Source organism: Pollicipes pollicipes, unplaced genomic scaffold (assembly GCF_011947565.3).
Source record: "Pollicipes pollicipes isolate AB1234 unplaced genomic scaffold, Ppol_2.1 Scaffold_6138;HRSCAF=7277_pilon_pilon_pilon, whole genome shotgun sequence".
In the NCBI taxonomy this organism is placed as follows: Eukaryota; Metazoa; Arthropoda; class Thecostraca; order Pollicipedomorpha; family Pollicipedidae; genus Pollicipes; species Pollicipes pollicipes.
The window spans coordinates 26790542-26814662 of record NW_023596818.1 but is presented as its reverse complement, the minus strand read 5'-3'; the positions used below and the strand labels follow the sequence as shown (position 1 = coordinate 26814662).

The 24121-nt window shown below is 48.8% G+C and overlaps 2 non-coding genes across 2 annotated transcripts; both read right to left on the bottom strand.

Annotated features, from left to right (window-relative positions):
* Positions 1 to 19984: 19984 nt before the first annotated feature.
* Positions 19985 to 20056, bottom strand: TRNAP-CGG (transfer RNA proline (anticodon CGG)). Its single transcript has one exon. It is a non-coding gene; the product is annotated as a tRNA-Pro (tRNA).
* Positions 20057 to 23694: 3638 nt separating this feature from the next.
* TRNAP-UGG (transfer RNA proline (anticodon UGG)) lies at positions 23695 to 23766 on the bottom strand. The gene has a single exon. It is a non-coding gene; the product is annotated as a tRNA-Pro (tRNA).
* Positions 23767 to 24121: the final 355 nt, after the last annotated feature.

Below are 24121 nucleotides of genomic sequence, written 5' to 3'. Positions count from 1 at the left end.
TCTTGCATTAACGATGAAGCAGAAGCCTAGTTAGCAGAAGCATTAACGATGAAGCAGGGCCTAGTTCTATGCAGAATGTGCCGAGAAATTTAACCGGAAAACCGTTGGATTCGGGCACTTCACTTTCTTAATGGTTTGTAAATGCTTCTGTACGATTTTGTAATGTCATCTCTGAATTAAGCCGTCTGCTGTTACTTGTGTTCAGTGCAGTGGCGACGTTATTGGACATAGCTGCTTTGTCTAGCTCATTGCTATTCTCGTTGCGACATTTCACTTCTAAATCCTGTGCAAACTCCGCGAGCATCAGTCTCCTTTGGGTTATGATGCGACCCCGTTCCTGAATATACTGAATGTTTTTTTGCACCATTATTTCTTTTCTTGCGACAAAATTATTTTGAATTTTTCTCTCCTTGTTCATGCCCTGGAATGCGGGAAGGAATGATTAATTCCTCAATCATCAGTCGTCTCATTTTTCCTAAATCATTTTTTCATCATCCAGCAGGGCAAGATCACTTTCAAGTGTCATAGCGTCAAACCCTTTTCGTGTTTCGATGACTCCTTACCTCAGACTGTCTTCTTGAGCTCTACGTTGCCAACCTTTTTGTTTCGAAAATATTACACTTTCTCCCCTCAGCATCCATTATGAGAGTTATTGAATAGGCAGGCACCCATTGTAAGCTGCATGGTAGTGTACTTTCGAGTCATGTATGCTTGACTTTATGCGTTGTACGCAATCTTCTCTGAATTAATGTGAAACACTAATTCAATCAATCAGTTCAATCCAGGGCCACTTCCCGTTGGCTGGCGTGCCATCTGAATTGCGGGTGTTATAGAACATAGCTAGACGACCACATCGAAAGGGATTTTTACGCGCCCAAGTGTGTTTACACGCGTTAGGGTACGCGCTTCCAGGTGTTAACTGGACCGTTTGTTGGCCAGTCCCATAACTATTTTTGCATTAACGCTACTTTCATCTGCATAGTGGAGACAGTCCGTAACGGGATCGATAGTAAAATCGATTTTGCCGGCGAGCATCATATGATCCGCCTTAATGTCTTCCAAATGTTCAAGAAGTTTCACAATTAAATTTGGGCTATCTCCGTTTGGTCCATATAGTGACAAAGGCAAAAGTATCAGTGCCATTTTTGCATATCACAATGACGTAATTCCCGCTGTCGGAATTGATTTCTGTTATCAAACTGTGTTGGGTGCTCCTTTCAAGCCTTATGCATGTTCCGCGGCTAAGTGAAGAATAGCGGGAGTGATAACATCTGTCTCTCCATAAGCTGTCGAAGAAGGCAGCAATTGAATAGTCATATGAGTGTCTTGAAGAAGAACTGCTTTGAGGCCTGCCTGGCGAATATAATGCATGACGTTACATTTCTTTTATTGGCCCGGGCCCCTATAGTTCTCTGACATCATTTTTATTTTATCCATTACTCAGGGATGGAGTTCTAACGTAAGGAGGCATTAAGTCCGTCACTGTCGCTTCTTTAAACCTAACTACCGTCTTCATCTTTGCCAGGGTGTTCCTGCACCAGCGCCGTCACGATGATACGAGTCCGGCAACCGACTGAGTATTCTCACCGACCTGCCACACATCACCCAGCTGCATATCCCCCGGTTGATCCAGTGCAGCGGTCACCCCAGGAGCAGCCGAGGGCGCCGGCGACTGGACCTCCGAAGCAGCGGGCTGGCGCTGCAGCTGCTCACCCGCCGAAGAGTCCCTCAGTCTCGATACCGGCGACCCCGGCAGAGCGGGCTGCCGCTGCAGAAGCCATCTGTCTCACCTGCCGAAGAGTCCCTCTGTCTCGATACCGGCGACCCCGGCAGAGCGGGCTGGCGCTGCAGAAGCCCTCTGTCTCACCCGCCGAAGAGTCCCTCTGTCTCGATACCGGCGCCTCCAGCAGAGCGGGCTGGCGCTGCAGAAGCCCTCTGTCTCACACGCCGAAGAGTCCCTCTGTCTCTATACCGGCGACCCCGGCAGAGCGGGCTGGCGCTGCAGAAGCCCTCTGTCTCACCTGCCGAAGAGTCCCTCTGTCTCTATACCGGCGTCCCCGGCAGAGCGGGCTGGCGCTGCAGAATCCCTCTGTCTCACCTGCCGAAGAGTCCTTCTATCTCGATACCGGCGCCCCCAGCAGAGCGGGCTGGCACTGCAGAAGCCATCTGTCTCACACGCCGAAGAGTCCCTCTGTCTCGATACCAGCGCCCCAGCAGAGCGGTCGGGCGCGGCTCGTCCGGCAGCGGCCACCCAACCAGTCGTCCGGCGCCTCCGGCGGTCCCAACCACCAGGCGGCCGGCCGCGACCCGTCTGCGCCGGACGGTCCGGTACCAGCGAGGTCCGAGGCACCGACCGCCGGCCGGCCGGCGGCCGCAGGCTGGCCCCGCCCCGCGGACGGCCTGGGGTGCTGCGGTCGGCCAGCGGCCGCTGGAGCTGCTGATGACGGTGGTTTTGCAGGATGGGACACCTCGCTGGGACGTTAGGCAGCTTGTCGTTGTCGTCAGGTCGAATTCCCCTGGACATTTCCTGAGTCTTGCAGAAGAAGGCGCCTCGCCGGGTGAAGGCCGTGTGGATACGCCCGAGGCGTTCTGCAGCGAGCAGCTCATGATCGAGTCAGACTCATTCAAGCATAGCGTATTCATGTTGTGCCTATGGTCTGAGCGTTTTGCGCGTTGGAACCACTCGTAGAGTGCATCGCAAGTTTTTGTTCTCAGAGCTTTGTACACCAGTCTGTTCTCGCCTAGCAGGCAGTGCAAGGTCTGTAGGTCTGAGGTAGATATGTGGAGGTCCGAGAACCTGAGGCTCAGCACACGGAGAGTATTGCCCTGGATGCTCTCGTTTTGCCTCACTTTTCCAAGTGTCGCGTCATGATTAGGCGTGAGCATTAGGATTTCATGGATACGTTTAGGGCATGATTAGACAGGGAGCTAGAATCGCTTTTGAACTAGGGTCGGAGTGAAAAAAAGACCGTGCGGGAGTGAAAAATCCATTCACAAAAAGGGACTTATAAGCTCGTGACGGATGCTTCAGCAAACAAAGACATCTATTTCAATTTGGCGTGGACGTAATATCAGAAACCTGACAAAACTATTTCGTTTTTTAACATCTTAGGCCATTAAAGTGAAACAGAATACATTAACACGCGCTCGGGTGGGGGGGGGGGCAAATTGATCCCCCGAGGGCTTTTCCCGAATGGTTTTTGAACGGCGCGGCGTAGCCGCGCCAAATTTTGCATAGCTGTAGAAAATTGCATAGCAGATCGTTTGACGTTCTAATTTTAGGTGTACCTTGTAAGGTCACCGACCTATGACAGGTCAAATCAGCCATTGGTTTCAGCGAAGGCAATTTCTAGGGAATCGTTCAATCTGATACAACAACGGAGTGTTTGACGAAGACATACATATTTGAGATGCTTTCTTAGGCACCTCAAATATTGAATGAGCAAATTACGCTGACCTAAGGTCAGATACTATGGTCAGACCAAGGACAAAACCAACCTGATTTATTACTCTAGGGGTTGCTGTATGGGATAGCTTTTGGTGCTCATTTCGAATTTATTGACGGCAGGAACCGCATTCTACATTTTCTATTGACTTCTTAGAGGTCAGAACAGGCCACTGACCTAAGACAACCCGGGTCGAACGTTTTGTTTTAGGAACATGCTGCCTAGCGTAATCCTTGTCGCTTATTCAAATGAAAACCCATAGCAGTCTTGCATCATTTTGGTCACCATGACTTTCAAAGGGTCAAACAAGGTCTATGATCTCAAATAGGCTTGTGACCTTTTGCTTAGAGACAGTTGCCTTGGTTCTGGGGGCGCTTTGGAGACCAACCTGGAATTTGACCTTGTTTGACCTTACTCGACCTGAAGGTCATGACCTAGGAAGCTAAAACCCTAACCTAAGTTAGTTCATGTATAGGTCAAGACACCCTGTAAATTTGGTGTCTCTAGCTTTCTTAGTTCCCGAGATCTCAGAGGGGTGTTCAGATTGACCCCCCACAGCCGAGCGAAGGGTATCTAGCCGGCCAACCAGGCGCGTGTTAAAGCATAGTAATTTCATGACAGTGTTACGAGCATAACAAAATATTAACACGAATAATTTGATGCTGCACCTCTCAATTCCCTTCCACAGCACTTTTAAAACAAAACAAAGCAAAATAATTCAATAACAATATAACAACATAAAATTCAACAAGCACAAAACACGCAAGCAAAAAAACGTTGCACTCCTACACATCAGCCCATCACCAAGCCAAACACAATAGACATACTTCTAGCTTCTGTTAAGGTTGGGTCAGGGAAAACAAATATTTTGTCACTGTTTCTTACAAAATACCAATGCTTATTTCCAGGAAAGTAGCCTATGCCTAACCTAAAGAGGCCTTGCATCATCTCATCCTGCATAACCTGTTTGTATCACTGCAGCGGCTGTGAGTTACTGATTCTTGCACAATTCCTATTGCCACTTGCCATGCACTTGACCAACTTAACCTAACTTAGGGTAGCCCATATGATGAACATCATCTCAACTCACCTATCTGTTGACAGCAGCACTTGTGATAAAAACATGATATTTAAAGCTAGTTTTTGGCTCGTTTCAACTTGCATTTTTATTCAGTTCATTTGTGCATGCTTGTTGGCATCAGACAAAACTGACAACACACAAATCAAAACACTTTAAATCACTTTAAATCACATGACCATGTCAATATTGCTGCTTGCCTTTTCAGCTGCAGAAAATGCATCCATTTGGGCTTTTTTATTCATATTTAATGACAAAGTTTGAGATGTTGGCTTCACATTTTAAATGGGGTGGTCTGACTATTTGTTACATAGCAATATTTAACTCATATTACAATCGCTGTGCAGCTTAGAGCATCCCTGTGTCAAAAATATAGTGCATATATACAGTACGGTCATTTGCCGGTCAGCAAACCATGACAACTATAGAAAACATCTGGTTAAAGCAGCCATGAGGGACCACTAAGAAATTTGGTGCAAATAACCAAGAATGTGGAATAAAATAAGCCCATTGCACGCCTTGTGTCATCATAATTTGTCTTATGGCAAAACTCGCTGCATTAAAACAGAAAATGGCTAACTCTGGTTACCAATCATGTGTTGAAGGCAGGGAAGGTAAGCAATTACTTGGTCCACAGGAGACTTACCGGCTTCTTCCTGCTCCCCATAAACAAAAATTCAGTACCTTTCGCATGGTCTGCTGGCAGACAGAGTCATCCGACTGACCCCCAAATATAAATATCAATCATGCCCACCAACCTTCGAGATTAAAATGCGAAACAAGTAAGAGGCGCGCATGATAAACATCTCCACAGGGCAGAATTTCGCCATCAAATACTTCTGAATTAGCTGCTTCAGGCCTGTCCCAAGGCTCTATCTGGCAGCATTTTTTGATGCTGCCATACAGAGACAGCATTAGACAAGGCTATTTTAAGCCTTGCCAGGTAGCCTGGTAAGTCAGACACTCGAAAAGCTTGGATTTATCCTTATTGAGCACCGCCATGAACCAAGGAAACGGTTAACCGAAGGTTTAAGAGGGCAAACATGGCGGTAACAATAAGTTCCGTACTTCAAATTGTCTCCTTCATTCCCTGTGAATTGTTCACGCTTGGGTGCATATCAAAGATGTTTGAGCGGCTGGCGAATTAATCCAATTCATGTATGAAATACGTACAAGTTTGCAGTTGGAGCATCTTGCAGAGAAATTGGTCAACATCTTAAGCATCAGATGGTACCTCTAAAGGCAATTGAAAAGGAAGGAATAATAAAGTGGTATCACACTGGTATGATACCAAGAAAAACAAAGTAGCTAAATAAATATAAAGACTGGTACCTCTCGCGCAAAATTTTGTAATCAGCTGATTTGACTTAAAATATGTTAGTGTAAGTGCTCAAATGGTGATATTCATCTTGTAAGTTTAATTTAAAATACATTCCTTGAACTTTTCACTCCTGCATTTCGGGAGTGATGCAATTTAGTGGCCAAGTTTCCTCGGGAAAAAAGAAGTACGCGGAGGGAAATTCTCTACCAGGCCTTGCTGATGTTTGCACCAGGCTCTACTTTCGTGGTGTGGTGGTGAGACCAAAAAAATAGGGATGCGGGAAAACCTTGCATTTGGCGCACAGCTGCAGATTGTGATGCATTTTGTAAACAAACCAAACTTAATGCGTGCAGGCGGCTGGGGTCGCTCGGGTTCTTGGACTTGGAGGTACCTGGCGCCCTTGCTCTGTGCATACATAGACATGATTCAGATGTAGGTCAGGCAGGACATAGCCATAGGTGTCCAGGTTCTGCGGAGCCTCGTTTATGCTTGGTGGTTTCAAGTGAGCTCGGCTTTGGATGACATCTGAAAACCTCAGAAAGGGAAATAGGGGTGTGGCATGCGCGATTAGACAATGTCAGGCAGGAGTGAAAAATTCACATAAAATGTGGGGAAATGGAGTGAAAAATTCCTCCTCATAGGGTGTTGCTTTACACCCAAAGTCGGCAATTCTAGGACACTGATTAGGACATCAAGGCACGTGTTACGATTAATGCGTCCATACGATGGTTATTGTCGATGCATTCAAGTTGATTTGTCAGCTGCTTGTTTGGACATGGAGGGCGTTTCAGTTTGCACGTGACCTGAGCTCCAGAGTCTTGTTTCATGGCCTCCGGCTCAAGGATTTCGGTTCAGTTCTCAAGCGACGCAGATTTAGCCTCGAAACGTTGAATGACCTAGATGTGACTGCATGCAAAAGATCGGCAATCACCTCGCTGGACTGACTCCGGCTTGTAGCTCCATGATTCATTTTTGCTGCTTTTCCACTAGCTGTTTTTTCACTTTTAACTACTGGCACGCTTTTCAGTAGAAAAGACTGCTCTGGACCATACAGCTTCTCTATTTAGTAATACGCTCCCAAATACACCATTCTTTAGTTGCGTCATTGCACCTTGCACAATATTGATTGAGAGCCAGGTGGCGGCCGTTATATCTCGAAATTGTGCTCGCAAAAGCCATATATGAACTAGACAACAGTTGCATTTTATTTGCCCTTTACCGCCGCATAACTGGTGGAATGGCACCATTTCAATTGCATTGTCTTGGCGCCATGGATTCCTGGGTGAGCTTGAAATAGTCTGTCTGAAATAGTCTGTACATCTTTTGGCTGTGCCTGCACTTTACGTAATCGGTCCTGACGCTGACATCAAGGCGTGCCTCAATGCCTTCGTAAAGTGAAACCAAGTCGAAATAAAGCTCATCGGGTCATTTCACAGTTGTGAATGGGGAAATGTTCGGTGTTGATGCCAAAACTCAGTCTGCCGTTCATGGTGCTGCCTCCCTGTTCCAACCGCCCGCTGCTGCTTCTGCTGCTGCTGCTGGCCCTGCGTCCCCGCCGGTGCTGCCACCTGCGCGTCGCCAAACGCTGATGGCGACATCTGCGGCCGGCTTTCTGTCAGCTTCGTCCACCATACTTCTCCTAACGACAGCAAGAGTACGAGAGGCGCCACCACCGAGGCAAGACCCACGGTAGGTGGCGCCACCGGCAACGCCGATGCGGAGATCTGCCAGCAGGTGACCACGGAGGAGGAGGCGGTCTCGTTCCAGCCCCAGCTACGCCGTCAGGTGGCCGCGGAGTGGCTGGCGCGGGCCGCCGCCCGCCGGGGGCGCGCCCGGACTCGTCGAGCAACGGGGTGTCGCACAGCGAGTTGGAGGACGAGGAGGCTGGGGCTGTCAGAGGACCGACGCACCCCACGAGCGCGGCGCGGGTGATGCCTGGCGCGGCGAAGAAAGGGGCCCGGCGCGGGTCCGCCGCTCTGGGTTCCGGGTGGACCTCCACCCTGGGCCGGCGGCCACCCGTCGGCCGGCACTGGGCACCCTGGGACCTGGGCTGGTTCGGGGGCGGGCGACTGGGCGAGACCGGGATCCGCCAGCGGCGCGGGCTGACTCCTTCCTGTGCTGGATATGGACCGCCGGGGAACGATCCGGATCCGAGGAGCGCTTATGCCGCTCAGGGACATGCTGCGCATCCGAACCCGTGGTCGGGTTCTGCAGTTGGGGTGAGTACGCCTTGCAGTTGGGGTGAGTACGCGAACCTCTGGGTGTGACGTCGCCCTCCAGGGCCTGATAAACATCAGTATTCGTGGAATGCGCGTCATCGGGCACGGCACGCGTTTCACCCGAAACCCTGAAGCGGTCATGGATCTGCGAGTGGTGCCCATTACTGGAACCAGTCGACTGGACGTAGCTCTTCGAAATATCCTGAGTATCAGCACGGCTGGGGCGCGCCTGGTGCCCTGCCGGACAGGGGTACCCCGCGCAGTGGGCAGACACCTCGTGGGAGGAATTCCTCAAGGCGTGCTATGAGCACCAGACCAGGTACGTCAAGTACATGTCGAGCTGCTTCATAGACTACCGTGGGCAGCAGAGACAAAAAACGGATCGCATCCCTGGGGACATGTGCTGGATTAACGTTTTTTGGAGCAATGTGATGATTCGAAGAAAATGAATTTTGGGATGGAATAAGCTTGAACTTTTCGAATATGCGACTCGGAAGTGTCTGCGAAGCCATGAACAACTTTAACATTGTAATAGAAATCCTGACTGACGTCATTGCAGTGCGTATTTGGCTAAACGCGGCGTTTGGCTCATCGTGCGCGGCAGGCGTGCCGCGCGGGCATCTGCTTCATTCCGCGTGTGTTTAGAGGCATGCGTTCGCAGTAACTGACCCGTCGGGGTACACAGCGCTGCTGCGTGTGGTCCAGAGGCCGTGCTGCTGCTCCCTCACCTGGATAATTATTTTGGGTGAGATTAGACTATGGTGAAGCCGCCTTCCGGACGCGCATGTGTCGCCTGAGCCCACAGACTGATTTACAGGGATTTTATCTTGGAAAAGTACGACTTGAGTGGGCTGTGTTTTTACACCGAGCTCTTCACAACAGATCAATAGTATGACAGATATTCAACCCAGACATGTGATTTTTTTATCAAACTCAATCGCCGTATCCCCACATATACAGAAACTGATCAATCGCTATAAAACGCTTGACGCTTCGCTTCGAGGTTGCAAGGGGCAGGTGGAAGCTGATATTCAATTACAGCACAATCTTCTGGTTTGCCTACATCCAAAAACACCACCAGAGTACTCTGGTGACATTCATGACTAAATATGGCTTTGTAAGCAAACTTGTGTCCAGTTGTAGAGCAAGATAGTCGCATTGGCATTTTTTACTAGAGCTGCTGCACCGCCTCATCTTATTCATCTATCTGATCTTTTCGTAGATAAGACAGTAGTAAAGGCCTGATTCCTCGGGACAAAAACAGGAGAATGGAGATATAGTTGGGTTGATATTTCAGCAACATGCCTTCATCGAAACAATAGCAGACGTGACTTAACGTATCCTCACGTCTTATGCTATTGCTTCGATAAAGGCATGTTGCTGAAATATCATTCCAACTACATCTCCATTCTCCTGGTTTTTTTTCTCCGAGGAATAAGGCTATTACTACTGACTCATCTATGTGCATGAAATAAGGTAGTCACTACTGTGCTATGTATGTGAATAATGTTCCTCGCTAATGCACTGCACAATTTACGTATCTGTTTTTTTGTTTGATAATGTGATTAGAATATGATGTAGTGCGATCCGTTCGTGTCGTATATTGTATTTCCAACCTAACTCGTATCCTACAAAGTTAACTCACTTACAGTGCGACCTCTACAGTGACATTCTTGACCATCACGCTCTGAACGACTACCGCCAATCAGATGGGCGCCGCCGAAGTTCCAGACATACAAATTTCGTCGATGCCGTCGCGTCGCGGCGTGCTCTTGTTCCGCGCGGCGCGGTGGGGCCGCTGGCTCGTTTTGCGTCGTCGCCCGCGGTGCCCCGACCGTCTCGCGGAGGCTTTAAGACTGTTGGCGACGAGTCTAAGTCCGTTACGCTCCCGCCTCGGCGCCGGGAAAGCTCTGTCGACCGACGTACAGCCTCCAGCACACCATCAGCGCACTGGGAGGCGGACGGTCGCTGCATCGTTGCACAACGATATGCGGCGGGTGCATTAGTGCTGTGCCGGAAGTGAGGCGCTTCCGGCGGATCAGTTTGCTTTACGTCCGTCGTCTCTTTGCGTCAGCTTGTGTACCGGCGCCGAGGCGGCTTGTCGGGACCTGATGCTGGCGTCTTCCGCCCGTCTCGCCATCCGACGTTCGCTGTCAGACGCTGTACTGGATTTCTTGAGGCATTTGGCTGGACACGGGTAAACCTTTTAGGCTGTTATGTTGAACAAAGTCCTGGCGTGTTCCGTCTTTTATGGCGCCTGGCAAAATGATGAGTGATGCGGGGATGGTGCGGGACTGAAGGTGTCTTGATGTGAGCGCGCCCAGCTTGCTGGCAACATGGGAGAAAAACAGGATCAGCGCTGTGCTCTTCCCGGGCGCGTTATGGCAAAGTGTGCGCTGAAATCAGTTCCAACTCTTCTCTGAGCCGATTCATGCTTGATTATGTACGTAACGCAGTGATTGCAGACTCAGTTAAACGCAGAAAATACTGAATAGGTCCGAATGGTATCACTATGTTTCGAATGACAATCCTTTGTTCGGGTGACCGATTTGGTTAAGTCAGTTACCCGACGAAGGATTGGTTAGTCACCCACGAAGGATTGTCATCGGAAATAAAGTGATACTATTCGGGTCTGTTCAGTATTTTTGCAATTCACTGAGTATGCAGTCATTGTGTTCTGTGTATGTGGACATGATGGTAATGCCGGGCCTGCCTTACGTAAAACTTCAGAGCTGAATTTGATGCTGAATAAAGCATAAATGCTCGATCATTGATCCGGAAAAAGTCCTAGACATACGTTACTAACGTATGGATTTCAAAAATATGCTGCGCCAGGCATGGTTGATGTCGTGAATGTTAAGCATAAATTGCCACCCCGCATTCAGGTGCGTAACCCATCAGATAACGTCATACTCAGGTAGCGGCATCTTATCTAGGGCGTTATCTGCGCCTTACGCTGTGCACCCGTGATCTGATGTACCACGCCGTTGTTCAAGTGTTCGGGTACGCTGCTCCACTTCTTGCTGCATGCTGGTCTGTATGCAGCCAAGTGTCCGTGTCATTTTTTTGAAAGGCATCGGCCTTTGATCACAAGCATATGGGTGCATATGCGCATCCTCTATTGATTTTCTCAGTCAGCCGCATTGTCCTTTGTATGATGACTCACGCCACAGCGCCACCAGTGCGGTGGTTATTTACCGCGTCTGTTGATCAGGCGTGATATCGCACTTCTGTGCGACGCGAATGAAGTATGCTGGTCATTCCCTGCGCGGAAACACGCAGCCATTGCCGTAACCTAAGTAAAAAGTATGTACGATAAGTATGTAAAAAGCTCAGTAACTTGATGGGATTGTGCCTACTGCAAAGGTCACCCGTGACATTGCTTCACTACCGCTGAATGTCGATCTGAAAAGACAGCTGCAAGCCTGCTCAGTTTTCTTCTCTCTGCCACTGTCGGAGCGTGGCGAAGAGTATGGAATGAGCCTACTCAAAAATCGTTGTTGAGGTTAATGTGTTAAATATGTTAAACCAATGCATTTAAACACGCAAAACTCCTGAGCAAGCTAACATGACTGATTTTGTTTAGTTTTTTTTCCTGTTAGTTTTCTCTATATTCGGCAATGACACAAAGCTTATCATTATTGCAGACCGATTACACACCTTATCACAGTCTCATCACTGACCCACGGACGGGTGCCGCTTCGTATTTCCAGTACCGCGCCATTTTATTTCTTAGTAACTGACCATGACTAAAGAGAAAGAACAAAAAGCTTATTATCCGAGGTGTTCTGGATTTATCGAGGCTGAAAAGCTTTTCCCAAATAGTATTGTCTACTTGTTATGCGAAGCGTAGAGTTGGGAAACGCTTCGATGACTCTCAATTTTCAAATTTACAACTGCAGTCATTTTCGTTTGCGTCGTTTCACCACCGTTAAGTGTTGTCCGTAAACCATACACCTTTCTTTTTTTTCTTATCACCTTCGCGCATAAATTTAAGTGAGCCTTATGCATCATTATGTACTGAGCTTTTCTTATATATTTACTGAACTTTATTTATTATGTAGCTAGAATTTGACTTCTCGGATGTTTTCATGAGATAGGCCTTTTTATATTTCAGACCCCACGCTAAGCAATATTTTTGCTTCAAACCTGGCCGAATTATCCGATCGTGATACCAAGATTTTGGCGAAACTTTAACGTCCCACAAGCGCTCGATACCTGTTCGATTATGAAAATCACAATTTAGTTACACATACAGCTGTCAATGTTAATGAAAAAGGATTACAAAAAGGCGGCAGATCGAAGGAGCCTTCAGCTATAGTACAGAAGGTTTCAACGCGAGAAGGCCCAACTACTCGGTTCAGTCCGGTTCCGCCGCCACGCTCTCTAAAAGGGAGTATTTGTGAACCACTGACTGCAGGATTATGCAGCTTTCAGGAACAAGGGGCTCGGTTCCCTAAAAAAGTGTGCTGCATAAATTGCTAGGTATTTGCTTGAAAGATTTCTGATGTAGCGAATATTTCCAACAACATTTCAATTTTATTGAATTATTTCCAACAACAGTACCACGCTTCCACCTCTCAAACATTAACTCACTACGCAAGTGAGTCGATGTACGAGAACTGCCACGCACTCTCGTTGGCAAACTACTCATCCATCCGTTTTGGAGCGTTTGTAAGGAAATATGTCAGATGTCAGCAATCCGTTTTGGAGTGTTTTTCAGGAGTGATGTTGTAAGGCGTGATGTCAGATATCAGCTGTCTGTTTTAGAGCGTTTTTCAGGAATGATATCAGGCGTCACCCATCCTTTTTTGGGCGTTTTTAATGAATGATGCCAATTATCAGGCATGCGTTTTGGCGCGTTTGTTAGGAATGACGTCAGATATCAGCAAGAAGAGCAGATGGCGACTTGGAACTAACGGCGCAATGTGCGCCGATGAATGGGTGGATGTGTCCCCCAATGGGTGGGTGCGCTGGCTTCAACGCGCTAACGCATTCTAAAACTTCCGAGCCATAACTTCGCAATCAATCAACCGGAAAATCGCAAGTGTCACCTTTTAACGAAACCGATCTCGTGTGCAAGTCCCTGTGGCCTAAAAAGGTTGAGCCGCGAAAATGAGAACCACTGCGGCAAGTGCGGATCGGACAGAGTGGGCCTTTAAAGCGACACAGGCGTGTGGCGCTGTCTTTTGGGACCAAAATCTAACGAAGCTGTGTTTTTTGTAATGCTTTTACTATTGCAAATGAACTGAACGGGAGAAAACGGGAGGGCCGACAGGCTGTAGAGGTAACACAAGGTGAGCATCAAATCCGTGGTTGACAAGCTGATGGTCACATATTTTTAAAAAAAATTTATTCCGAATGGCTTGCATGGGTGATTTCGGGTTCAGAGTACTCGCCAAGTATAATCATAAGCATGATGTGTAGCACTGCGGATATTTGCGGTCTTCCAACACTGATCGGCTTTCACGACCAAATCATCTGCAGAGGCTACGGGCATCAGAGGACCTCTGGGTTCGGTAAGCCCATGGACACCCATACTAATTGCATAACGGTTTATTTTAGGTACAGATTTCAGGGGATTTACGGCTATGGGTACTGGGATGATTGATACGTTAACGAATTTTCTGGTAGATACTTCAAGAATCATCAACTCAGAGCAGTAAGTTGAGTGTAAACTTGCCCTTCAAACTTTAACGCAGCTTAGAACTTAAGTGCTTGAAATGCAAACGGACGGGCACGCCTGATTAGGAATAGTTATTGGCTAGCGGTTGGGTATGGGCATAGCCTTATGCGTTGCGGGTAAATTGGGTAAAGGAGATTTCGCCCCCGCAGGCCTCTAAAGGGGATCAACACGACAACACGATGCGATAGTGTCGTTCTTAAACACCTATTACATCGATCGAATCTCTCATGAATTTATGGACTGTTGATGATCGTCATAATGACCACGTGTTGCTATGCTCTCTGCCACAGATGGCTTTTCAGAGCAATTGTCACTGGTATACAGAAATGAAATAACACATATAGTAGTTGATGACATCAGATCGGAAATAAAGGAAGAAAAACGTTAGCAATAAAACATATTTTAACACGAGTACATCCTTCCTCCTGGGGATCCGCTGTCATCCACGTCTCATCCGCGTGCGAAATACCATCCCAATCCCGGCATCTCACACTTACAGCGGCGCCTCGTTCCACTTGGTAGTGGCGCGGAATCGATTGGCGCGTTCAGTGCGGACTCGAGGACCCGCGCATCACTTCCGCCACTGACCTTTGGGTTGGTCTGGATGCGACATGTTCGCGGTAGGCATTCCACGCTGCAGCTGCTTCGGTCGGTAGGTATTCCACGCAAACATTGGTTGAGCTGGCGCTATCATGTTCGTGATAACCAGACAGCCGTGGATGTCACGACGTCTCTGAGATTCGGGGAGGGATAAATCATGGTGAAGGGGGGCCAGCTAAAATATGAGGGCAAAGTGATCTGAAATAGTATCATGTGACTCACACGCAGACAGCACCTGGCCCGTATGCGACTGGCTAGTTGTCGTGCGATTGGTGCGCATAGAGATGTTAGCCCGACAAGACATACCCCTGGAGTTTCCCCGGTGGTGTATATTTCTCCTTGGGTTGTCACCTGAACAGAACATATCCAAGCGTTCCAACTATGGCTTGCGCTTTTACTCTCATTTTGTACGGCAGGTGGCTCTGAGCACACTGGTCACGCTCAGCATCGTCTCCCAAGCTCACAACGTGAAAAAAAGAGTAACCAAGGAGTGGCCTTGTTCCTTACTTTCACTTCAACCCTTTTCACTTCGTTGATCGGATAGACCTGAGTTTATGCTATCTGTCCAGCCAAGAAGCAGGGCGACGTGACAGAACAAGACGTGGTAGAACAAGCAGCACCCAAAGTACAGAGTAGGACACTGGGTAGGACAGGACCAACGACAGGGCAAAACGGAGGACAGGACAGGACGGGACAGGACTGGACAGGATGGAACAGGACAGGACGGAGCAGGATACAGCAGGCGTAGAGATGGGGCAGCACAAAGAAAACCACAAGGCGCAGTTCGGGAAGTTGGTGTTGGAAGAAAAGGTCATGCTATTCGATTCATTGTGATTTGTGAGTTGTCACTCATACATTTACGGCACACGAAGTATTTCATCTTAAAATAATGCTGATGCAATTCAAAAGCCACGCACGATCGTTTAAAAGTGTGAGTCAATTAAAAAATGTTGTATCCAAAATCTGCTCCCCAAAAACTTGCTGAAAGCCGAGGACTAACTCGATGGTAATTAAGTACACATCCGTCCCATAAAGACATTACATTGGTTGCACATACTACACAGTACACACACCTTCCACCAGACCATGGCGATTCTGAGAAGGTCCCAGTAAACCACATGCTGTAATAGGATACTGATTATGGAAGTCTGTGGAAAGGAAGCAGTACTAGGAATACCGTTGATATTAATAGCTGAGCTTGTCCGGGAATCGAACCCGAGACCTCTGGCAACCGAAGCGAGAACCATATCCGTATAGCAGCGAGCCGACAAACCGCTTTGTGACGTCCTGGTTTCGGATCGCGCCGGTACTTTAAAATCGCGAGTCGACAGCTCCGGACCCACTGTCGGCACCCAGCACCGACTCAGAAGCTCATAAGCAAACACATAAGTCACTGGTTATTAGCGTCATCATTTTGTGACGAAAAATTGGTAAATCGAAAACCGATGCCGGAAAAATCTGAGACAGCACAGGCCGGAAGGACACGACTGATAGCGTAGGGTTGAACAATGCACTGCGCAGAACGAAGGGGTGTACACGGCACAAGACAAGGAAGGACATAGGGAGATGACAGCAAGTGTGGCCAGTGTGCTCGGAGCCGCATACCGTGCGACGTGAAAGCAACAGCACGAGCCAAGATTGGAACGTTTTGGTCGCTTTTGTCGGCTCGTTGGTCTAGGCGTGTGATTCTCGCTTAGGGTGTGCGAGGTCCCGGGTTCAAATCCCGGACGAGCCCGATTGTTGCTTCGAAAGATGTTCACTTGCCATCTACATGAAAGGATATTAGCGAATATGAGTTCCTGGAGCCCTTTGCACTATGCTGCTGCACGTGTGAAGTCATGTAAATGGGAAACAATACTTAGCCTTCCAACTACAAGCACGTTCAAGTGAGTGGACGTAATTATATGTGTTTAAGCTCAAGGATCTGAACGTAAAGAACACTGAATAATGGTGTGAGCTATGTACCCGTTGCGCCAAGACCATAATGATGGACGATGAACGATGATTGATTAGCAACATTCGATGAGCACATTTGGTAAGGACCAAGGAGCATGTGCAACAGTCCTGCCACTGAACGTCGCGCCGACACATCATCGCGGAACGGCGGGTCTCTCACACAAATCGACAAGGATTTCATGCGCGTTTCAAATCATCTTCGACAAGCTTGCTGTTGTTCGTGTGTTGCGTTCAGCGCTGTGACGGGATTTTGTAGGCAGTTACTGACGTGATTTACAGCGGACCCAGCATTGAGGGCACGGGGGGGGGGCAGCAATTTTTTGATGAGGGGGGGGGCAACGAGGTGATGATAAAAATAGCACTATTTCGATAAATTTGATACAGGCGAAGTACCAAACAACGATTACCATGATATTTCAGTAGAAAGGGTGACAAATATTGCATTATGTAAATGGCGTCCTCGCAAGTGATCACTCCTATGTAAATTATTACTGCACCGTGCGGTGTACCACCAGTTGGAATGTCTCATCGCATTTTGAAGCCGTTTCTCAGCACAGTTCATCTAACCATCAAGAGGATTCGAACAGCCAACATGGCCCCAGCAATTTGCAGCCTATTGTCGGTATGATAGGGCACCCTTAAATTTCAAGGGATAAGATATGTTCGAATTCAGCCAAAGACAAGGAGTCGGCTGGGCTCTGGTCCTCGATGGCGACGCCTCTGGGTGCCTTCCTGGGGTCGGTACCTTCTGCTTCTGCGCAAAGATTACTTGAGCAAAATGTTACAGTGTAAAGGAATTAAACAAAGGACTGGTTAAGCTTCTGCCACCATTTAAAATGGTCTGGGTTCGCAACCGCTACCCGACTGGGGAGGAACATTTATGGCGATGGCTTTCGATAAGTAATGGGTGCCAAGGCTAAAGAATTAGGCACCAACGATATTACATGAAATTTACCACCCGCTCGCTGCGAACAAACGCTTAGCGTCATCCTTGATCGGGACACGAACACGCGGGGACAAGCTAGTCAGTGGTCCAGTGTTGGTATTTGTCGATTTATTTGATATAAGCAAGTTCACGGTTCTTGGTCACTGAGCACCTCAATCACAAACAATTAAGTCATTCGCCCTCCGGACTAGACTGGACTACTAAGATGCATATCCCGCTGCCTGTCAGCCACGGCACATCGCGTGGAACAGGAAGTCCAAGGCAAACCGAAGGTTGTCGACACTGCAGCCCACACCACCACCAGGAAACATCGACACCATCACCCATCAGGTGGACAACGGCAGGTCATGTGATGCCCTTTACCATCATAACCAATTCCAGAGCTAGTTTTCAGGGTGCACAATTGGGGACAATACGAAATGGTGATGAATAACATTTTGGAGTTTTTCACAGGGTTCTGCGTTTGTAATGCTGTTTTCTGGTAACCGTGTTGGCTGCGATGTTGGCAGATTTGTACGTGCGATGGACATGCATTATGCATTGCTCTATGGGATAAGTGCTGGTATAGGTACTTAGATGCACTGTGCTGACAGTACAAAACACGAGCCGGACAACAGAACAGAGGGCAGAATACGACAGGATGCAACCTGTCTCCCTTAGCTTGCCTTAGCCTTCTATCTGTTCTGGTTGTGCATTGCACGACAGGAACGGTCTAAAAAGGACAAAATAGGACAGAACCGAATTTGCCTTGTTCTGTGACATGCTCTTCCGCTGGCCCAGACTCTGGCCTCTGTCTTCTGAGCTGTGCCCCACCCAACAGTCCACATGGCACTCGTTTGGTATCTGGTCTTAAACAGAGTGTTGTCCCCTCTGCCCCAAGTACTTGCCCGTCCTTTCGTGTTCTGTTCCTTTTGTGTAGAACCCCGTCCTCCCCCTGCACTGTTCTTCGTCCCGCCCGTCCCTGTGGTCTTCACTGTTCTTCGTCCCGCCCGTCCCTGTGGTCTTCACTGTTCTTCGTCCCGCCCGTCCCTGTGGTCTTCACTGTTCTTCGTCCCGCCCGTCCCTGTGGTCTTCACTGTTCTTCGTCCCGCCCGTCCCTGTGGTCTCCTCTGTCCTTTTCCATCGTCTGCCCCGCTCTGTCCTCCGTTCTGCCCAGTCACTGGTCTTGTCCTCTTAGATGTCCCACTCATTGTTCTGTGTGCTGTCCATTCTGCAACGCCTTCCTCTGTCCTGTCGCCTCGCCCTGTCGCAGGAGAGAGGCCGGACAGCCTTAACCCATCCGTCTTGCAAGGTGCATACATCAATATAAGTTAAAATGGCACTTCCTTTTTTGAGAGAAAACTCTTCCTAACGTCAGCTACTCCATGGATTACCAGTACCTGAATTTTAACCCCGCACATAAACACGCTCTTCCAAACGTTAGCTACGCCATGGATCACCAGTATCTGAACTTTAACCCTGCACATCAACACGTCTCTAATCGTCACTGTATAGTCTTGATCCTAAGACTCTGCTTTCTGTTGGCATCCTATAGGCAGTGCCTCACGTCATGGGTTTGTTGTGAGACGGCAGTGGATGTCGTTAGTACTCCCGGAGCCACCAACTGTACGCTGTGAAAGGAACGACTCGCACGGCTATCCGGATACTACTGCGTGATCCGCTGTCTCTTTGGTTAGGGAGTATGTTTCTTGCTTTGGATGCGAGAGGTCCCACGGTACCTGCAAATGTCAAAGCTATGTCAATGCTGTTAGCCAATGGGGGTAGGGCTGTGATCTCTGATGTCAGTCATAGCTCATAGATGAGGGATGAAGTTGCATTTTTCGACAACATGGGATGTGAGCGTCGCCCGTGGACTCGGATTTGGACGATGGACTTATGCTGATGTGCTTTGCGTTTCAATCCCTTCACATAACTGCATGACGAGCTATGGGAGCAAATGACTTGAAGAAGCGTTTCTCCCCAAATGGAGTGACCTTTATTTTAACTTTAATTTCACCCATTTTCACTTCATTACAAGGATAGACCTGAGCTCTCTGCCCTCCGCCCAGCCAAAGAACAGGGCGATGCTACAGAGCAAGGTGTGGAAGGGCAAGCAGCACATAAAGCACAAAACAGGACACTGGGCAGGACAGGACCGACAACAGAGTAGAACAGAGGACAGGAAAAAACGTGACGGAAGAAGATAGGTGGGAGCTTGGGGACGGAGAAAAACAAATTATAATACTGAGCGGAATAAGGAGCTGCAGAAAGAATAAAACGCCATGCCATTCGATTCCATCGATTCATCGATTCCTCGATTGGCATTTCGATCGATCCGTCAGGATCAGTCAGCCGCTTTATTTATCAGTCAGCCGCTTTATTTATCAGTCAGCCGCTTCTTTATCAGTCAGCCGCCTTCAACATGCAACGGCTTTTATCATAAAACAATGCTGATACAATTGAAAAGCTACCCACGATCGTTTAAAAGTGTGTCAATTCAAAAAGATTGTCCTAAAACTGCCTTCACTGAAGAACTTGCTGAAAATCACAGCGATGTTCCACTCATACTAAATTAACCTACGTCAATTCTAGCATGATGTCACTGCGTCGGCTGCACATACTGAACTTACATGACGTTGTATAGACCATTGCAAAGGGCGGCGCGCCTAGAGCAACCGCATGCTCTAACACGATACTACCGAGGCATGTGACGGAGGAGTACTATACTATCATTGATAGCAATAGCATCACCCGGGCTCGTCCGGGATTTGAACCCGGGACCTCTCGCACCCGAAGCGAGAATCATACCCCTAGACCAACGAGCCGACAGCGTAAGCCATAACGTCCTAGTTGCGGACGCCGCCGTTACTTTCACATCATAGGTCGGCAGCCCCGGGCCAACTGTCCACGTCCAGTACCCTATCAAGCCAATGTAAATAAAGGACTGAGATAGGACTGGACAGGACAGGACTGCCAGCAACGGTTGTAACAACGTACAGGGCAGTACGGAAATGTGTGCACGACCGACGACAAGGCAGGGCAGAGGGAGGGTGACTCCGGGCAAAGGACAGAGATCTAAGAACTGAGAACAGGATCGTAAGAACAAGGACACATGACGAAGAAGGAAAAGAGACAGGGTACAGATTCAAGCAAAATCTGGGTCTAAAATAAGGCCCAGGCCGAAATGAAGGCGGCTGTTCGGTGTTGCTGGTACCTAACCGATATAGAGGCGCTCATCAACTCGGGAGACCCGAATCGGCAAAAGAAGCTGTCTGAGTGGGTTTGAGGTACAAGCCCTTGGGACGGGCCTCTTAATACCGCCTCAGGCCAACTCCAATTGGGCTTTCAACCGTCGGTGCTGAGAGGCTCTTCGGATCCGGCCGTGTTTTCGTTTTCCGGTTTCCGGCCGACTCAAAGGCGACCTCCGGCCAACTCAAATTGGACCCTTAATCATCATTCGCGATGGGCACTTCGAGCCCCCTGCACGCATGTCGGTGCCGGGGCAATACCTCCCTTGGGCCGCAAAGGCGCCCATAGGCTCCGGGATGGCTCATACTCTGTCGAACAGGAGCGGTCGTTCGCACAAAACGCAACAAGATTGGCCATCTTTGGACTTCCAGGCGACAAAAGCGGTCACAAGCGAGATTGAACGGCCCGCGAGTGGACAAAGATTATTCTTCACTGATCGAGAGGGTGGCGATTGGGAGGTTGAAAGCTCATTACGCTATTAAGAGGCCCTATGCTGTTTCCGGGGCCTCTAAATGTCCACTTGCAGCATCAGTCAAATCGCTAAGGAGCACCATACATTGCCCCCAATTTCTTTGCATTTGCTTGGAGGGCCCTGCGCTGTTGCTGACGCCCTTCCCGCTAGCGGTCCGGGGCATTCTTCTCTATCAGGAGTCTTCCGTTTATTCTTTCAATTCGTCGAAATGGTTCCATACGCTTTAGCCGGGGGCTCCATGTGTAAACATGCCGGGATATTATCGGTTGTTCAGGAGCCCTTCACGTTGGTTTCTGTTAACCTAGCGACACACCCACCATATGCCCATAGGGCCCTCTTCATTGGTCTAAGGCTCTTCCAATTGTCACTTGCTTGAGGTTCTGTGGTATTGTCGGGGGTCATATGTTAATCTGTTTGGGTACACTAGGTTATTTAGGGCCCACTAGATTAGGTCTTGTGCACGTTCTATTTGATCGGAGGGCCCTTTGTAGCTGTCGGGGCCCATCTGTTAAGTTGCTCGGGTGCAATGGATTGTTTGGGGGCCCTAAACATTGGGTTTTCAATATTCAAATGTAGGCCCTGCGCTCCTATCGGAGGTCATCTGATAGCTTGCTTGGGTACACATTATTTTTCGTGAGTCCTCCACACTAGATTTTGGGTACCTCTTATTTGAAGGGAGAATCCCACGCTCTTATCGGGGCCCGATCTAATACCCTGCTAGGGCACACTCGACCGTTCGAGAGCCCTCTATATTGGGTCTTGAGTACTTCATATTCAATTGGATAGCCCTACGCTCATGTCGGAGTCTTAGTTAATTTTTACGCCATTAGGTATAAAAATGGGGCAGATCATTTATCACACACTTGAAGGATATCGAGATTATCGAGGATATCAAGTAAGGACGCACTAGATAATCTTGATAATCTGTCCGGGCGCACTTGATGATCCGATAACGCGCTCGGGCGCACTCGATCGTTCAGAGGGCCTCTACGTTGGTCTTGCTATTTGAGTGAACGGCCCTACGCTCATGTCGGAGACCATCAGATTGTGTGCACGGTTGCACTCGATCTTTCGGGGGCCTTCTACACTGGGTTACGGGTACTTTTTCCTTGAGTGAAGAGCCCTACGTTCCTGTTGGGCCCCTTCTGATAACCTGCTCTGGTACACTCGGTCGTTCGGTGATCATCTGCGCTGAGTTTTGGGTGCATCCTACCTTAATGGAAGGTCCCACACTCTTGTCGGGAGCCATATATGCTCACGTGCTCGGGTGCACTCGATCGTTTAGGGCCTCCCACATTGTGTGGCGGGTATTCATTACTTGAGTAGGGGGCCTAGCGCCTTTGGCGGGGGCCAAGTCTTTTACTGCTCGGGCACAGTAAATCCTTTCAATGCCTTCCATATTGTATCTTGGGTACTCCTTTCTTAAAGGAATGTTGGGGCATATGCTCCTGTCGGGACCCAGTTATCAAGCTGCCAGGGCCAGTGACGGATCCAGACTATAATAGACTACCAGACCAGACTACCAGACTATATACCAGACACGAAACTATACCCTCCCTTGCGCCTGGAGGGGACCTATAGGCTCCGGAGCCGCCCATGACCGGCGAAACCGACGCAGGTTTCCAACTCAAAGACAACAAAATCGGACATTTTTGGGCCTGCAGACGACCAGGAACAGACGCAAGCGCAACTAAGCAGCAGTAAGCAGCCCGCTCCCAAGCGGACAACGTTAATTCTTAGCTGGCTGATAGGGTGGTGATTGGGGGGGGGGGGGGGGAGGAGACACCTGAAAGCTCGTTACGCCGCCCAGACACCTTGCGCTGTTCCCGGGCCCTGTATGTTCACTTGCCGGGCCAATCCGATCGCTAAGAAGCCTTCCACGTCGCACTTGATCTCTTTGCATTTTGGGCCTTACGCTGCTGTTAGGGCCCTATCTGCTGGCATGCCTGGGCACTGTTGATCGATCAGGGGCTCTCCACGGATTTTCTCATTTGCCTGAAATGCTCGATATGCTTTTGCCGGGGCCCTACGTGCCGTGATACACTCAGTTGCTCAGGAGCCCTTTATTTTAGTATCAGGTCCTTTCCTTTTCTTCGGGGAGCCTTGTGCTGTTGCTGGAGCCCATATAAGGTAGGCACCGAACCACTCGATGTTGAGGGGCCCTCTATATTAATCTAGGGCTCTTTTCCTTTGATCTGGTTTGCGGAGGGGCCTCACTCCTATCGGGGTCCTTTGTGTTAATTTGCCCGGGCACCCTTAATCGCAAAGGGCCATTCATTCTTGCACACTGGTCTTGGGCAAGTTCCCTTTGCTCAAAAGGCCTTGTGCCCTGTTCGGGGTCCTATATGCGTGATGATGTATGATGAATGACGAATGTATGATGATAACCATGACGACAAGCAATTAATATTACGTTTTTGGCAGATTCTAACAAAATCATAATTGTTCAACGCCACCTCTACACTTTTCAGTCTAGTTAGAGTTCTTTTTTCTGCGCGATGTAGCGGTAAAAGCCGGCTCTGATTGGATAACCTCAGGCATCAACAATGAACGCATGAATGCCAACAGCGAAGAATGCCGCTTTGCCGCTGTTCAGCGCAATGTTTTGTCACTACTCACCCTTAATCGCAAGTATTCTCACCATACCGCCAAATTCACATGGACGCAGCGAGGTAGAACCGGAAGCCGGTGCCTAGTCCAAGGCGTCGAATTCGAAACCAAGCGCCCTGATCAGCAATAACCGGGCTCGTCCGGGATTTGAACCCGGGACCTCTCGCACCCAAAGCGAGAATCATACCCCTAGACCAACGAGCCGATGAACCAGTTCGTAACATCCCGATTCAGGGCCGCGCCGTTTCTTCCATATCGTACAGTTCAAGTCTCCTGGAGCACAAGCGACCTCCACTGCCGTCTCAACGCGAACCCATGACGTGAAGGCACTGACTATAGAATGTCACAGAAAGCATGCTCTTGGGATCAAGACTACGCGGCGACGATTGCAATCTTGTTGATGTGCAGAGTTAGAAGTCAGGAACTGATGATCCATGAAGCAGCTGAAACTAAGAAGAGTTTCCTCCCTTAAGAAGTGAGCACCATTTCAACTTCACCTTCACGTCTCTGCACATTGCGAGACGGATGGGCTAAAGCTGTCAGGTCTCTGTCATTCTAA